Source organism: Bombus flavifrons, chromosome 7, assembly GCF_040668555.2.
Source record: "Bombus flavifrons isolate JBK064 chromosome 7, iyBomFlav1_principal, whole genome shotgun sequence".
NCBI classification, from domain to species: Eukaryota; Metazoa; Arthropoda; class Insecta; order Hymenoptera; family Apidae; genus Bombus; species Bombus flavifrons.
Window position 1 is genome coordinate 5,156,693 of NC_138448.1, and position 19,384 is coordinate 5,176,076.

The 19,384-nt window shown below is 36.1% G+C and overlaps 1 protein-coding gene across 3 annotated transcripts in view; it reads left to right on the plus strand.

Moving 5' to 3' along the window:
• alpha-Man-Ia (alpha-Mannosidase class I a) overlaps nucleotides 1-19,384 on the plus strand; it is a 236,157-nt gene that overhangs the window by 81,544 nt on the left and 135,229 nt on the right. The window lies entirely within an intron of this gene.

Below are 19,384 nucleotides of genomic sequence, written 5' to 3' on the forward strand. Positions count from 1 at the left end.
CGATGATAATTACTGCTTCGAATTGCCTGCGTGCTTTGATGCGATGGGGTAAGAGGTTTTATAGATGTCTTTTGGAATTTTTATTTTCGAGAGAAATCGAGAGGTCTGTCGGGAGTAATTTTTATTTCGAGAGCTACTTACGAATGAGAAGCGCGGCTTTTTTAGGCCTTCAGTGAGTCCTTGGGTTTAACTAACGATGTAATGCGATCAGGTAAGAAGTATTATATATTTTTTTTTTTTTTTGAAGAAAAATCGAGAGACTTGTATCGAAGTTTGTTGCTTCTGAACGATGAGTGAGATTCTGGAAGGTTTCAGCGTGAGTTTGAGTTCGATCAACGATAGAGCGCTGTGGGGTGAAAGGTTTTGTAGCGATTTTTTGCGAAAAGAAATTCAGTGACCTGCCAGGAGTAATTTGATTCCGAGAGTTAGAATGACTAATGGTCTTTTTGTGAATGGGTTTTAGCGTGAGTTTGAGCTTAATTAACGTTTCAAACGAGATCAGTCTTAAACATTTTGATAATTTTCCGAGGATTGTTCGAGTTTACCTAAGCTCTCTTAAGTGTGCTAATATTTATGAACAATGTATACGCGATCTCAAACTCACCGAAAAGTCACCCACATTAGGCATCAGCTTTTCCAAGTTAGCGAGGTAAGAGATTACAGAATTAAGTTTTCATTGAAATTGCCATTTCCAAGTCGCATTACCATCAGACACATCGCAAGTAGGTAGCGTGGTAAAGCGCCCTACATACCACGAAGCATCGTTAACGAGTGTAAAAGAGGGAGGAGGTAAGTCAGAAGGAGGCGGCAACTTTCTCCTCGTTGAATCTCTGTGTACGAGTAATTGGATAAAGGTGAGTAATCTCGGTCTGAGTCTTCTGCTCGTAATACACGTAATTTTTGGAACGATACCAGGACCCGGTATAACTGAAATTATCCGTCATTTCGTGATGCAGTAATTGAAGCCCTGCCTCGGCCCCAAAACGTTCATTTCGGATGCTGGCAGTGATTTAACGATTACTTAATTTCCCTGTGGCCCGAGTTTTTACATCGTGCGATGCTTCCGCCTCCATTTAAGGGGAGAAACTAGCAATTCGTCGTTCAAACAGAAAGCGTCGTTCTTTACTGTTCGATACAGTATAATTCCGAACACGTGGTTTCGCGATCGGAGTTCCGGTGGAAATAGACGAGATATCGGCCTCTCGAACGTGCTCGTTTAAAACAATTTACTTCCACCGAATGAGCGTTTGCGTTACGATTAAAGAGAATTTTTATCAGCAACGTGCAATTTCTTGATCCGAGTGTTCATTCTCGTTACGTTTCACAGTTCGGTATGCGGTTAACCAAAATCGAAATAATCGTCGTTCTATTTTGTTTTTATTGTTCGACGGTATCGTGAATCTATATGCAGGTACATAATAAAAGTACAAAATAAAATTCATAAATGTAAACCATATTTCCCCCTAAAATCGATGGTGGATTCGTAAAAATCGTTTGTACATCAGAATCTAATCGCTTTAAAGTTAGTCCACTCGTTCGTTATATATTCTTGTTCGTTGATTCTTGTTAAATAGTGTTCGTTATACCTTGAATATGAAACATTTGACCAAAGATACGCACGATTTTAATTTCCAATTTAAAAATTTCCTTCTTTCCTCAAGCAGCGACGTAAAATTAACGGTCCAAACCGTCTTGTACTTTTGATCGGTCCGCGTCAAGAAGATATTTTATTACGTCGTTATATCATCTTTTCCTGCTATAAACTGTTACCACTGAATATTCTTTACCTTTTTTTTTTTGTGCAATTCATTCGTAATCGCGGAGTAGAGAAAATACCAACAAAAATTTGATAAGGAAACTTTTACTCACCTCGGACCCTTTCGTATCGGGTTGCAAGATTTTCAAGATTTTGAAGATCGAGTTTTAATCTTTGTCCCGAATCCTCATGAATGGGAGCAGATGAAATTTTAATAAAATTTGATAAATTTTAAATGGTAAAATTTGGCGATGCAAATATTTGCACAATACACTTAATAGTAGTAATTGGACTGCGTAAAGATTTATGGATGCATATGATACGAGAAAATATGAAGAATTTTCAGAATTCCCATGAATATCACTAGTAATCCTTACAGTTAATGCTACGTTAAACACCGAATATTCTCTCCTTTTGCATCCTAAACTCGAGTATTCGGTCCCTTCTCACGTTTCTAACACTGGAAACTCAGTCACTAGCTATGAATATTCATATGAAATTATTGATTCATACCTGTTCTCACAGTACGGAATAAACATCGGAATTTAAACATCGTGCACGATGTAAAGTTATTCCAAAGTTAAATTTATTCAAATAAAATTTTGTTTTTTACTTCGAATTGAATTTGTTTCGTATGCGTCATCGTGAAACTTGTAGTATCTTGATAGTTCCATAAACTTATATTTAATTATAAAAAAATCTAAATATATGACACATTATATTTATATTATATTACATTATCTTACGTTCAGGGCAATTCTATAACGACGAAGATTAATTTATTCTTATCGCTCGAAATAAAAATTCAGGCATTTCTATGTTTATGTTTTAAAATACGAGAAATATATTTTTGAATCCTATATTATAGAAAAAGAAATAGAAATTATAAAATTCAAGATATCGAAAATTCTCGTCTTCAATTGTTATACATTTATGGAAAGTTTAAAGATGCAGAAACTTATGCACATAACACTAATACAAAAACATGAAACATGCAAATATGTAAATAATTGAATAGGTGAAACGAATTTCTAGTAAGGTCCGCTTTCTTTAATTATGTTCATCAAGACATAAATTTCCATGAATATTTGAATGTCTAAAATTCGAAAGCTCTAAAATGGAAATCCTCGCGACAAAATCAGAAGGAAGGCGCGAACTCTCCGTCTTCAGATCGTTCTTTGCAAACTCGAAATGCATAATCGGTGGCTTCTGCGGATCGAAATAGCGCGTAAAATTGGAACGGTTGTGAAATTACGTTTAACTAATCCACTATCTCGGTCGATCTTTCGTGTTATTTTCTCAGCTGTCTCGTTACGCCCTCGTGTTCTCATTTTCTACGCGGCCAGACTACTCGTATTGGCTAGACACCGCGGGACAAAGGATTCATCGATTTCCCTTTGCGATTCTCTTTAATTTCCGCCCTTTTTGCCGCGTCGTCGCGGGACTTCAAGCAAAACCGCAGCAGCCGACGTAGAAGTCACCGAATTTTTCCATCATGCTCGTTCAACGTCTGCACGAAATCATCGAAATCTTTTGCCGGATTGAGCTTGGTTCTCTCCCTGATTGAATTTAAAACAAACGCAGAAACGAAAGGATACTTTTACGTAGCTTCTTGGACTGATAGTTCGGCTCGGTAAGAAGAAATTCATCTTGAGATAAAAAGTGAAATAATCAGAAATCATATTGGTCGTCTCTATAAATTGAGAGGCAGAAAAATGTAAAAATGTCGTTTTTCAAGATTTGTTTTGAGACTTGCGATTTTTTTATATGAATTTGTCGCAATAACCAAGCTTAGTAAACCAAGGAAGCAAGTGACTTTGAAAAAAATTCAACGCTATAGTCGTGTATTTATTATAAATAAGTTTCAAGGTGAAGCTGCAACAGAATACGAGGGAGGATGTCAAAATTGATCGGATTAGAGAAGTCGGATGTATAACGACTTGCCGTGTGTAATTAATTTAGCAAAGAGCAGTAAACTGGATATCCGCGATAATTCCGTTCGCGGAGCAAGATCCGTGCGATAATGAGTCAATCACATCAAGGCCGTTTGGAACATTGCCGGAGCGATTATCCCTTTGAAAGCTCGTCCGTCTTTCTACTTCCCACCCCTTGCCCTCTTTTACCCCATAGTTGTCTCTATCTGTCTTGTTCCCTTGTCTGTATGTGCAGCTCGGTTCCCGTGTCTCTGTGCATAGGTTCTGTTCCTATAAATCTATTTCGACCGGCTGATTATCATTGTTCGCATTAATCCCTTCTGGACGATAGATTTGTCTGAAATTCTGCTCTCTAATTGAAAGCCATGCATAGGAACCGCTAGATACCGGCAGTCTCCATGCTTAATACGCTTCAATCGATGGAATGTGGCTAAATTATACATGCGATCGCTTCAGATGATTGTCGATGATTTTGAGGGAAAGCCGGGAAATTGGGAGTCTTCTTTCGCGGATTTTAAGTGGCAAATAAGATCGGCGGCCTGCCATCTGCACTTTCGATCGGTAATTTAAAGAAATTTTTCGTCTTTTCTGTATTTAAACCTTGCTTTGCTTAAAAAAAAAGAAAAGAACACTACGATGGCACGTAGCAATAGAAAAGTATTGGATGATATTGTAGAAACTTCAAGAAGAATATTCAAGAATTTCGGGGGATTTTTCTAAGACGCACAAATGTAAAAAGGAAAAATTGACGGGCTTGAACGATACAGTATGCAGACGACGAGACGATAGTAAAAATAAGATTTCCAACAGAGGGTTGGGTTGCGGTTAATCCTTTGGAATACGACCGGTGGCATGCACATAGAAAATGTCGTGGTCTCTGTGGTTTTTGATGATTTTGGGAAAAAGGAGATAAAGCAGGAGTCTGTCGAAAGATACCATAATATATGAAAAGCAAGATTAATTAGAGCGTTATCGTTTAATTACGACTAATGTCAATAGACACGGAGTTTTGCGAAGAAAGAAAACGGAAATCTCGTGAAACGTGAAAATAGCTGCTTTCAGTGACTGATATCAAGATTTTAATCGAGTTTGAAATGCAGGAATTACATAATGATATCGACTCTATTTGAGCTTTTAAACACAGCGAGATGAGTGAAATATCGTTTTGTATTATCTGTTTTATGATTGCTTTATGTACCATGCGAATAATTACAGTTTTGCGTTTGTTCTGTACTTTTTTTTCTACAAAATAGTTATTTGAATTTGTGCGTGAACGCGTGTATTTATATGTGAAAGTTCAGAGAAACTTACATTTCAATAACAAATTCAACAACAATCTTTGATGGGTATTCTATTTATATAATTCGACGCTATTTTTAAATCGATCTAAGAGGAAAATTCGAAAAGGAATCCTCCCGTAAAGACGAAGACAGAATCTCAATTATCGAAGAATCGTCGTAATTAAGTAAATAAATGAGTTCGTAACATTACGCTAAATGAAGAGAAATATCTGCTTAATGGGCGTACAAAGTGAGGAGGGGGATGTCAAAAGAAAGTTCCATTAAAAAGTACGCGAAAGTAATTTACACGAATGGAAAGGTTGAAGGGTGACGTGGCAAAAATAGAGTTGAACGAACGAATATCGTTGAAAGTGTCAATTGAGTGTACTGATGCGTTTTCCCTATGATGCATCGGAATACCAATCGACAAATCTTGCTTTCTTGATTTAGAATTTAATCGACTTCCATCCGGTCCTCTATATCCAGTCGATTCTGGGTTTATCAAAAAACGATCAACCCGCGCTATTATCCAGTTTATCGGGCCGATTTATTGAACTTGGTTACCTCTCGTATCCGTAGGATATTTTTTAAAGGATACTTTATTTTTCTTCAAACAGTACATTGAATTTCAACTGCTTTGAACAAAAGCTTATAACCACTTATCGATTCACAAATACTAATCAGAATCGATATATACAAATACTCTAAACATTATTAACAAATTTTTGATTACACATTTTTATATACAGAGTAGCGGACAGAAGAAGGTTTATAAAATATGAGATATAAACATGTAAAAAGGCATGATTTTACGAAAGTTAGTTTAGAGTTATATCTAATAAGAGCAACGAATAAATAAAACATATACCACAGAATATATGACTTTTACCAATGTATGAATAATTTTTAGTATAAAGTCATTAAAATTCCTAGCGTGTCAATTTAAAACTTTCTTTTACCCGTCACTGTATACAACAAAAACTTGTTACATAACAATCTACGACGTACAACTTGCCACTTATCAATTCATTGACATTGTTAGCTACCATGTAAATTATTGTGCCAAAAAACTCGTAATTATCCTTTCCTGCGCCCAATAAATACTTCTCTAAATTGGTTCAAATTCCATTCACGAAACTCCCATTCGTCCTAAAATCGCGAATAGATCCTATCTGTTTCTTTTTCCTTTTCCATTTTAACCGAAGCTCAATCCCGTTTCGCAGTCTAATAGCGTGTTATTTTTACGATCGTAGGATATAATTAGTTCTGTAATTGGATCCCAGGAAACACATAGTCGCGAATTCTCCGCGGTAAGCTTTGCGAAACGTTTTGGAGCTTCACGCCGTTATATACGAGAGCTTATAGATCTCCCGGTTGGTCGAGGTACACATCGTTCATTCCGAACGAAGCAATTTGCTTTGCGAGTGGACTCGCGTAATTCACGAAATGGGTAAACCACGTTCAGGATAGATCTCGATTTACTGTTCACGCTGCATCTTGAATAGATCCCGTTTACGGAGGCCGATCGTCGCGCGAATAAAAACCCACCCTCATTTAACTTGCTCCCGGTGATTCGACGTTTTCGATTATTTTGAATATAGATTGCTTGTTTAAGGGAAAATTTGCCCCCGGTGTTCCACGAGATTAGGCCAAGTGTTTGCTAACCGAAACGAATTTTAAGTGTTTTTTTAACGTTATAAACATTCGTGTAGGTTTTGTTAAATTTACGGCGCAACCTTGCCTTTTCTCGTTAATTAGAATTTTATTGAAACGTAAAATTGTATTATATAAAATTGTGATTTTCGAACAGTGGAGGCGTTAAATACAAATTATTTTCGTACTTTCCAATGTTCCTTTTTGAACCTTATTTTTATTTGATGTGACGTATCTTAAACTAAATATAAATTTAATTTCTGATACAATTTTGTTCTTCTTCGAATTTTGTTTTGATATAAAAATTCAATTATTTTTTAAGTGACTTTGAAGAGATCGAAAATAGAAGCTTGTAAATAGAAGCTCTATAACAATGTACATCCATCAAGCTATTTTATTCCGGCATAAACGTCGATAATAATCTGTCTTTTATCAAGTTCGTGGCGAAAGCTTCTTTCCTACGGGTCAAAGAAATCTTAACCGATGTCTGACCCAGATTTCTGTAATAACAGAAACTCCCGTAACATTGTTCGAATGACGTCACAATCGATTCCATACGACGCAACGTCGATCTGATTACATTAGCCAAGCAGCGTCTCTACTCAAACGATCGCTAATCCCGACGTATTAGGGATCGTGCTTTAAACGTTGTCTCTAATTATCGGCAAGCATGTAAATCGAGTAGACCAACGTACCTATCTGCACGAGAATATATTGTTCCAATTCTATGGAAAACGCTTATGTCTCTAAACAATACTTGTATAGTAACTATGCTTTCGGAACATCCTACTGATACGTTCCTTTGTTAGAATTAACAACACGTTTATCAGCAACGTTATTGGTTTTACGAAAAGTACCTATTGAGAAGAATCGTATATTTTCAAGAATAAAAGTTATTCTTAGCAGGATCTTTTAAAGGGTTTTATTTTTTTATGGAGTTAAAAAGTTAGGAGAAACTTTGCGATTTAACTGTGACGGATTGTACAAATAAATTTCATAAGAGAATTATACTTTTTCAGGATGGATTATTTTTATTGTTGGCGACTAAAGAGAATGATCTTGAATTTCTCAGAATTTGGCCATTTGACACTGAACAACCTGATATCTATCAGAAAAGTGAATTATCAGAAGGCTTTCCGCACAGAAATCTTTGGGAGGAAGTTGCTTTGGTTTAATTTTTTAATCTAATTTGAAGCTTCAGTTTTAACTCGAATTTCATTAAATTTAACGTAAATATAAATTATTATCATTATTATTACGTTAATGGAAAGTAAAATAAAATTCTGAAAACTAATGAAGCAAAAAAATAGAATTGTCAGAATAGAAAAAAGGTAGGTCAAGCATAAGAGATGTAAAAAATAATAGTAACAAAAATTTCGGAAGTAAAAGAAGTCCATAAGAGTGGAAAAAAAACATTTTCGAGCATATGAAAAGAACAATATCTACGAGAAAACGTAAATTCTAATAAATAATAAAAAGTAATAAAAAGAAAAAAACAAATACGAAGAATAATGTAATATGAGAACAACTGAAGCAACATAATCCTTGAAGCTTGTTCAATTTTACGGTCTCGCTGTGTCGTGGAAACTATTCTGTCGTCAAGAGAAGCATCTTCTTCGAGTCTGATTACCATTTCCGGTGTGGGGAAGGCGCTTGGTACGCGCGATGATATTCGAACGAATGGACCTTCCGACAAAGTCGCATTGTCTGCCGAACGAGCGGGTCTGGTACAATAGAAGCGGTTCCTTTTAATGAGACGTTGGCTAAGGGAGAAACGATAGACGTCGGAAGGGGCGAAGGGTGCCGGATAGGTACAGGGTGTTGCATAAATCGCGAACATTGGTATCGGTTAATGAGAAATTCGATGAAGCACAAAGCTTACGTGAAATGTATGGTCGATATTCTATACGCTACCATGCATCCAGAATAAACTGAAGGTATTCGATATCTACATTGTAGTTTATTCAGCCTGTGAAATTTGAAGTAAAGCTCGTTTAATCGAAGTTTAAGCAAATAGAAATATATCGAATTGTAAGACACGCACAGAAACGTTTAATAGAATTGCGTTTAGTTAAAGAATTAATGTATTAGTTTAAATGATTATTCAAAGCGATATGAATTTATCATTGCTGATTTGGACCGATAAATATTATTAACGATATTTAATGTAGTGTACGAGATGCGTTTAAACTGTATTTCGATGATCAAAATGTGGGATGTTCTTATTTTTGTCGCGTAGAAGACACACGCAGGAATTTTGTAGATTCTCTGATATAGTCGAATGTGCAAAATTTTGAGACGAGTTGAAAAACACATGTCTAGCTTCAGAAGAAAATAAAAAGTATTCTTCAATTAATTTAATTTTACTAAGCTAGACCCTTAATATTCCTACTTACATTAAAACACTTGCTTCTGTCGCAAGAATTTTACAGCTTAGCTCTGCAAAAGGATAAATTACAAATAACCTGTCCACCAAGCAACGAAAGAAACATCCACCCAAGGCAACATACCATGACAAGCAAAAAATCTCTCCATGAAACCCAAACCACCTTCCGTGTGGACTGCCTGGAATTCCAAACACTACCATTTCTACCTTTTCACCCAAGAGCAACCCTCGAATCGTATCCCAGGCACGCAAGAACACCTTGTACATTTCCATCGTGGTACAAAGACAGAAACGCCGGAGGACAGAGAGAAATCGTGTTGTAAGCGGTCCGTTGCAGGGAGCTTTCATTCACAGATCAAAGAATAAGATCACGGGTGAAATGGCGAGAAGGGTGTCGGTCGCCTGGGCGAAGAATAATTCACGCTATTAGCTGAAAGCACAATACCCGCGATTCAACCCACGACAATAAACAAAGACATAATTATAGTATACCTCCGGAGGGTCGTCGTCGGCGTAGAATTCCGGTCCTTGCATCTTTTGCCTTTTCTGTCTCTGTTCGTCTTTGTCTATTTACAACGTTGGTCGATCCAGGCAAGAAACTGGTATGCTCGAGTGTACTGTTGCTGGAAGAGAAATGGCAAGATTATAGATCAAAGTTTTATATTATATAGAATATAAATTATATTTTATATAGAAAACATCCTACAAGAATTAAGATAATATTCTATATTAAATATTTTGTTAAAATCAGAATAATATTCTACGTTAGATTCCATACGTATATTCTATATTACATACTCTGTAGAAATTAAAATGATATTCTGCGATAAATTTTGCATATTTTATACGAAGTACTTTGCGAAACTAGTTCTGATAGAGCTCAAGCATCCTGTTTCTCATTATTAGGTTGTCCGAAAAATGTCTTTCTTTCGCAAACGTGTTTTTCATAACAATGCAAGTCTGTGAAATGTCGCAATGTTTATCTCAACAAAACAAAATGGATCGTACGTAATTCGACAAAATAATATAAAACAAAAAACGTTGTGCATCTATTATTTCCTCATAAAACGAAAGAAACTTTTCGGACAACCTAATATATTTTATTTTTCAAATTTTACATTTTTATTATAGATCTCTACCACATCTTTTACACCAACAATACTTAAGTTTTGGAGGTGCCGTTTGTAAACGGTGCTAGGCGTGCAAGATGCGCGGAATCTCGCGTTCCCATAACATGCCGGCTCTCACGATGGTTGCGTAGTCGAGCGGAATCACGGGTTCAACGTGTTTCATCGGAACTCACCGGTGCTCTAGATTGATTAAACCGTGGTCTATGATAGATATCTTGGCAAATTTCACGAAGACGAAACTGCCGGCTGATACCTGCACAGCTACCTCGAAGTAGTGTCTTTCCGTTGACTTGCTCTATTTGGAAACTCGTAGTTAAAGGAACTGCCAGATACTTGACGATCGGTACGACGATTTCGTCGATTGGAGTTTAACTTCTCGGATAAAGCTGATCGTTGCCACAGCTTACAGATTTGCTTTCTTAATTACATTTTATACATTCATAAATAATATTCTAAATTTTATACACTCTTTATTTAAAATAAGATGTAAAAGTACTAGTTAAAAATATCTCCATGCATTAACGATACAAGAATACTATCAAAAAGTGTAGATTGTATATTAAATTCATCCATCGGTGATTCTGTCAGATTCAACAACTTGTTCGTGGCTTTTTCTCATTTTACACATTTTCTATTTTTTTTCTTTTTTGCTTTAACAAATTTTACCATTTCACCGTTTTAAAATATCCTGTTAACACGCTTTCACCTCTCCGATTTTCTTCTTCTCACCAAAGAAAAATCTTCTTTTGTCAAATCATCGTTGCATCTGTTCACGATGATTATCCTGGATGATTTCCAGTTTTTACATTATCCTACATTTTTGCTTGTATCCTTGACAATGGAAGGAACGACGTTGCAATCGTTGCATCTTCCGTTGAAAGATGTCGTTCCGCGTCTCTTCGTGGTTAATGACATCCGATAACGAGTCGACGCTATAATTGGGCTCGCCCTGCCGTGAAGATTGGTTCCTGCTTCGATGCTTCCTGGCGATCCTTCAGGACGTCGAAGGAGGCCTCCGCGTGCATACGTATCTCGCAAATCTCGCTGCGTTCCTTACGAACCCCTGCAAACTGAACGTAATTTCACGGTGAACTGCTGAGGGAAAGAAGGGAAAAACAGGGAAAGATAGACAACAATGCTAGCAATTCAACTCTCCCAAAAATATCTCACCTGATAAGTAGAACGCTGGTTTGATAGTCATGCGCTTTGAGTTAATGGGAATTAGATGGCTGTGAGATTATTTAAACGTTTCGTTTTACCATTTCTATCTTTCTGAACGCTTCCTTTCCTAAAATGAAGTAAAATAAATATTTACAATATTTAGAAGTTCTCTTTTGAAGATCAAAGATATTGATTTAATCAGAAATTTTGTGTAAAATTTCGCAAAGTTTTAATGGGAATAAAGATCGTGCTGGAAAGTTAATAAAATTATGTCTCTATGCTATAAAAATATATTAAAATTTAAAATCGGCAAATTTCCAAATTTATTACTCGAAAAGCGAATTATTCAGTGTCGCATATATAACTACAACTTTTTATTTATATATTTCAGAGATAATTTTCCTAAGACGTAATATATTCTCTAAATTCTATTGCAGCTTTGAGATGTTTAAAATTACTTAAAATTATTACTTCGAACTAGCACAATTGCCTCTTACCTACTTGGTTTACCTATTTGATCCTAAACAAGCTATATCAATTTATCAGTAACCTCTTGAAGCACTCTGTACAGAGTGTCGCTCTGCTTAGCATTAATCAAAGGTTTATCGTCAAGAAACTTAGCATTGCGTGTTATACAAGTTCTGGTTTGTAGCCAGTGGCGCCAAAGGATGTTGAACTTTTGGATCCATACAATATAATGTAATATACAGAGTTCAGTGTGCTACAAATAAGATATGAGTGTACGAATATATAGTTGTATTGAACTTGTGCCATCTGTATGCGTCTAACTAGTCTGAAGTTTCGACTAAATTTACATCGTACCGGCGTCAACGACCAGTAACCAATTATTTAACAAGAAACACAATAAATTTTCTCTCTTTTACTTTATGCACTGAAACCTTGTTAACGATCATTTTCACTCTATACGATTTTCTTGACTTTATGTGCAATATATCTTCGACAAGTATTAAGGTGTATTCTTTTTTATTAGTTTCATTAATTAACAGCATTTTAGGGAAGTGTTGAATATACTATAAAAGTTAAAAAGTCGAATAGTCAATGATTTTATAATATTTAAAAACTGAAATAATTTCAGTATTTCGTTTAAAATCTTTAAACAACGTTAAATTGCAAGCAGAATAACAATTATACGTGTTGGACAATTGATGAATGAAATATCCATTTCTACAAATGTACACTTCAAATTGGGATCTAAGTATGATCGATAGTTTATAGATATATGCGATAGTTTCTTAAGAAATACAAATAAAAGTACAAAAGTTTATATTATTTCAACAGAAACAAAAAAAATTCTACATTAAGATCCTAAAACTAATAATATCAAAATAATGAGAAACCAAAGAACAAGTTCAAAATGACTGCATAGGAGATCCTAACTTTGAGACAATCGTTTATAAATTAGTTGCCTAATGTTTCTTTAATATTTATCCAGATTTCTTCGTTTCTTGATAACCTGGAATTAATCGACCAAATTTTCTGTTTCTGTTAGATCCTTGCCTAATAACGTCTGACACGTTACTTTCATGAACCTCCACCTAATAAAATAAAACTCAACGGCGATTAAAACCAGATCGAAATTTTTAGGAAACATTCCTGACTAATAAGGAGGAAAAAATTCCAGTAGATATTTATTATAAAGCAATTATAAGAGAAAAGACCAGACTGGATAAAAAGTATCGAAGCCAAAAGGGTATGAATTCTTTAAAATTCCGAATACCTGTAGTATCTCGGGGAATTTCCCTTTCCTGTTGGACGTTTCCCCTGTTCTTCGTTGCACGTTGTTTGTTCTGTCATCGGTCCGGATCGTAAAATATTTGCGGTGTGATGCTCGGTATTTCCATGTTATCCGGCAATCTTCCGAAGCTACGACGAAGATATTTTTAACGAATATCGCGGCCGACGTCAGGTGAACGGAACACACTTACAGCGATCCCCTTGAACCAGAAAGACGAAGAGAAAAAGGTTTCAACGAGGCGGACAACTTCCGTTTCCATTCCAATCCGTGTGCACGTACAAATTGAAATTGTAAACTGTACGCCAGCTTGTATCCTGTCAACAGAAATGAAATTCGAGGAAATCCCTTTATTAAAGAAGTTCGCTATCCCGATAATTTCTTAACGCGTACGAACAAATGATGCTTTGTTGTATTTTGATATAGCTATTTACCGTTTCAGTTAAAATACTTCTGTAAAACACAGGATATGGTAACTGTACATGCTGAATATCCTATATACAGTGAGAATCAAAAGCGAGTGTAGACAAAAAAAAAGAAATCCACATATTGTCAATGAAAACAGTTCTTTGTCAATATTTTTCTTTTTCTACCTTTTCCTCTTTTATCCAACTTTACTTTTTTCACTACGAATTCTTCCCTCTATTGCAGAATTCCCTGTATCCGTGATATTTTTCGGTGACGTGGCCAACTCTGTACGAAGATCGAGATAGCCGAGGCATTTAAAGAGTTGGCGTATCCTCGTAAAGGGCATGGACGATTTTTATGATTCGCTCCACGCTGAGATATTACGCGGTTTCGCTGGCTCCATTAAATTTTGCAGTCACGCAGAAGAATGCCGACTTGGTCTCCATGTTGCGGTTATTCTCTATCTCTTTCTCTCGTTTTATGTGTTTCCGATAAGGTTAAATGATAGTTAGTTCCAACAATGTAGGCACTTTTAGATAAGATATCATTTTTTGAATAATACAAATGTTTTTAGATTCTTTTTAATTTAGCTTTTGCCGCGATAGTAACCGCTTTTTATTCTTTTCGAAATCTGCAATAAAAAGAGAAGATCGTAGAGAGAAAAGCAAAAATGGATGAAAATAGGGAAAAACAGGGAAAAACTATGATACAGGCAAAAAGATGAGGAAACAAAGGGAGTAAATAAAAACAGGGAGATATACACGAAAGAGAGAGGAAAGGAAAAATGGGGATAAATACGCAATAAAGGAAGAATATAGATAGAAGAAAAAAATGTAGACAGGCACGTTGCGAGAGATAAATTCGAACCGTGGAACGAAAAGGGTTGGAGGAGTGGAGATTTATGTATGCAAACGAGACGAATCGCAACAGCGGAGAAGAAAGATACGAGAAGGGGAAAAAAATTGATGAAAATAGAGAGAGACGTGCTTTTCTTCCTCTGGCTAGATTTAGAAACGGTACGAGAGAAGTAACAATATCACGAAATGGAAAAGAAAATCGGAAAACTAAATATCGTTATATAGAATGTTAAGAAATAATTAAAATAAGGAATTGAATTAATTAAAACGTTAAGGAAGTTGAATCCATTTCTTCTATTATCATTTAAATATGTTTATGCAAGTTCAGATTTGCATGAGTATAACCTAAGGAATAGAACCTGAAGAGAAATTTATGTCATCCTCGAAATGCTATAGCAAGCACTGAATCTTTGGTATTTTGTATATTTTTTCATACCATGCGATGTGAAATTATTAATAGTATGTAATACGAAATTTCTCCTAAATGCATAAAAAATCCGCAATCTAATAATAAAATCAGCATTTTCTCCGATATAAATACAGTAAGAATGTAACTTTTGACTTTTTTACAGTCGGTGTGTATAATTTGTCTTGCAAAACAGTCTCGTAACAGAAGCCTGAATTGCTTCAATAACAAAAAAAAAAAAAGGAAGAAAAAAGTAAAGAAAGAAATCGAACAAACGAGAAGAAGGCAGTAGAGAAATTCGAAAAAAGTAAAACACGCGAGTGAAAAAATGGAAACGCAAATGGAGAACAAGAGAAATAGAAACATAGGGATAAAAGGAAGGGATGGAAGCGAGTGAAAGAGTCGATGCCAGATTTCGTGAAATCACTGTGGGACGCCGACATGGTGGTACTTACGCTAGCCAGGGCAATAAATAACGCAAATTGAAAACCGCGGGAAATAAAGGGAGGGAATAAAACCGCGGCCAGATTAAGCACAGTTACACGTGTATATCCGTGGGTCCAGTTTCCTTGTTGTTTCGCATGCGCGCTTTCGTTCGTGCGTTTATGTGACCAGCCAATATACCAGTCCGAATATCTGCACCCTACTGCACCCCGACGCTTTTACGATTTTACGTTCTTTGAGTGCGAACACATTTCGATCTGACCAATTGGAACGCTCGTGCACGCGATATTACCCGCCGTTTTGGGTTTTGAGACGAATTTTATTTTTCGATGACAATTTTGTTTTCTTTTTCTTTTTACATATAAATTTAACTCTGCATCAGCTGCGAAGTTATTAACAGATACGTTTAAAGTATCATGTCGAGTATTATAAATTAAGTATTGGTCTTTGACGAAGATGGAAATTTTTATCGGTTGCTTTTGTCAAAAATTCTCTTTTCATGTTTATTTCATATTTATTATCTAGGAATTTTTAGTCTTGAAAGGGTGAGGAAGCAGAGTTATAAGACAATTTCATTAATAAAATTATGTCTAACAAGAAATATTATAGGATGATTGCAAAATGTTAAGCCTTGTAAATAGATGTTATTCTGTAAACATGTATTTTTTTCTATTATAGTTCAGATTAAATATTGTAAAATTTTTATTATCGATCGCCAACTAATTTTAATAAACCTAAACGTTAAGGAACCTGTTTATTCGACTCGTATGCTAAACAAGCTGACAATAGATCGTCGAAATGCCGCTGCTAACAGATTATCTCGCCAAATAGCGACTGTTTGACGTATCAACTAACAGGTATTTACAGAGCTCGCGTTCCCTACAAATAATTGCGTGTTGGCCCTAGCTCGAACAGGACACTGCTGTTTAAACTCATTGCGCCAAAATTAATCACCGCCAATGCCATTAACCGCTCCTTCTCTATACCCCAATGATAAAAAATATAAACAACTGTTACCACAGTAGCTGAAGTTTCGTGTGATTGCTCATTGCTAATCACTGAGTTTCGAGTGATAGAATTTAGTGTTTGAAATAAAGAAGAGAAAGACGAACGATAACCACATCTTTTCTATCAGCAGTCTTTTTTTATGGATTACACGAACATCGTAAGGATACACTGTATAATTGTATAACATTATAAAAACGTTTGATCTTAATATTTTTATACTATAGTCATTTTATTTACAATCGTATCTAAATTGCATATATAATGAGATAGTATAATAAATAATGGATGTTGAGTGGATTAGTGCTAATAAAAAGTCGGATATTTTTATTCAGTTGCAGATACAGTAAATCACTAACTACATTCGCTGTTTAATTAATATTCTAGTTATTGACGAGGACACTTTTCAAAGAGATAATGATTTCTCTTCGAACATAAAACACATAATAATCGAAACTCTAATATGTAACGTACGATAATCTCAAACATTACCTACTCCAAAAATAAAATCACGTTTAAAGGTCTAGAAGTTCCCGAAGTTATTCCAACGAATGTAATTCATAAATAATATATTCGTATTTCTCCATAGAAAGACCAGTTCTACGGTAGATGGACTTTTATCAATCGAATTCCAGTCACGATCGAATCACACGGTGACTGATCTGTGATCTCCGATATACAGAGCTGTTTGCATCGTGCACCCTGTACTTAATCTCGCGAGCACGCATCGAAGTGGCTTCGTCGACTTTTTCTCTTCTCTTCTTTCTTTTTTTTCTTCTTCTAATTTCTTTTTTCGTCTTATTTATCCAGTCAGAGCGATGCACGCTCGATCGACCAGCAAGGTTTCTTTCCTCCGTGCTTGCATCCTTTGGAAACCAGCACAGCTCTCTCTGCACGACCGTGCACCGTTTGTTTATTAATGGAAACGCGCTGCAGCATTGCCTTGAAAAGAAATTTTTTCTCCTGGCAAGTTCCAGGAAGAGAAGGAGATGGGTCCCTCGAGTGACCTTTTGTTATTCAGTGGGATACCAACCACCAGGGATTTACAAGGGTTTTATGCAGGGTGCCTTGCTCGAAGCGATACGACCTGTTATCTCGTAAACTATTACAGATAACAAGCTTTTTTCTTTGATTTATAAGCGGTATAAGCAACGAATAAAAATTGCGTATGAATGAATCAAATTTCTTTTAAGATTCCAACTTAGATAATAATACAAACAAATAATAGGCTTAGTGAATGCATAAGAACGTACAGTTATGTCTATAATTTTAAAACCTGTCGTACAAGAAGTATACATAAATTGATTAAGAGATACGTAACTGTCCACATAAGACAACTTGTTTCAAGTGTTGCAGTATTTTTCTTTTAATGAAAAACAGAAGGGTTAACAAAAGTATCCATAATTTTCTTTAGTTAATTAATAATTTCATAATTTCCCTTCACCGACTTATTCATTACATGAACTTATGTGTTTCATTTACATATTAAAAATAATACGACATAGAGTATCTATCTATTTTCCTTTACTGGCCGATATGGTTCCGACAGTCTAACGTTCGAATAAGAATAATAATCTACCGTTCGGATAAAAAGCGTTCAGTAAATCGAGATCCTACTGTACCTTAATCCTTCAACGCTAATGTGAGATACGAATACAGCCAACCAATCATCTTTTGTACCAATCATACTTTCGTATTTATAAAAGTACTTGCTTCGTTCCATTTCCTGCCTTGTGTTTTGCATTTCATCGTGTTAAAAACCTATGATTGGAGCTAGAATCGCAGGAAGGATACGTGTATTATTATATAAGCAAGAAACAATTTCGCTAGAAAACAAGATTGTGCATTTTTGACCGATTAGATCGAAGAAAATTAAGCGGATTAAAGGTGGAACATCAAAGTTCACGAGAATCCCTTCACAGAGGGGAAATAATCGGACAGAACCGCGTACATCGGTCACGAGGCTCGGCTTTGCTGGTTGTTCTTCCTTCCGTATCCTTTCCCGTCGGGCTAATGGTTTAATCCTAACACGGATGTTAACCAGATTACGATCGAAAGGAGGGTAGAGCGTGGAAACCTCTCGTCCTGTACACGTTGCCTGCGTTCGCCGCAGAACAAATTAGCTGCGATTACGTGGATAAGGACAAAAAGGGTCGAACGTCGCGATTCGCACCACCACCGGCCACGATGGCTGCCTTCTGCAATTTTCTGCAACGTCGCTCCCTTCCACGAGTGCCAACTTTGATCGGGATTGTTCCTTCCTTGCCTTCGTCCTCCTCTACTCGCAACCAGATTATGGTTTGGATTTCATGGCGCTGGTTGGATGGAAAAATGCGGTATATTTGCTTCTCTCTAATTTTTGTCGAGAAGAAACTTTGAAACGATAGAATTTGACAGTTTCTCGGTTTTGAATTGACTGAATCGTTTGCGTGATGATCGTGAATAGGACTTCTTGTTGAATCGATGAAAATCTTGTAGTTAACGGTGATGTTAATCGATAATTTTAATGTTTAATATTTAGTTTATTAAGGCTTTACTGAAGATACGGCTTTAACGTTCAATAAGCTGTCAGTTTAACGTGTATAAATAATAACGAAATCAGTCTATGAGACTTTTGAAGATGAGACTTTTGATGAAGACCATGTACGATATTTGGACAATGAATCTGTGAAATTATTACAATTACTGCAAAGATTCACAAAAATTCATACGATCACTCATATAATTATTCGCAAATTCGATTTAAATAATTACGAGCGCATCGTGTGCGCGCAGGCTCGCATTAAAACTCGATCAAAACGTGATTACATCGAATCACCTGGTACGAAGATTATCCCATCCACGAAACAATGTAGCCAGGTTGTAATAAGAACATTCGCGAAAGTTCATCGACGAGATCAACTGCTCTCGCTCCTCAATCTCTCCCTCCATCTTCATCCGTCATGAATACCGCCGCGTCAAAAAAATTCCACACATCCCACCCCTTTCATCGTTCCCTCGTGAATTTATTGTTCTTTTTTCGTTCCCTCTCTTTCTCTCTCTTCCTTTTTTCTTTTTGCTTTTTCTTTTTTTAATTCACGATGACCGCAGAGAAAGGTTGGAGAGAAGGACTCACTTCTGTTGGTGCCACTGGCCAGGGCCCACAGATATTATACTGCCCCCTGAATTATACCGCCATAAAAACGTGATGAAGCGGCTGCGGACTGGCAGA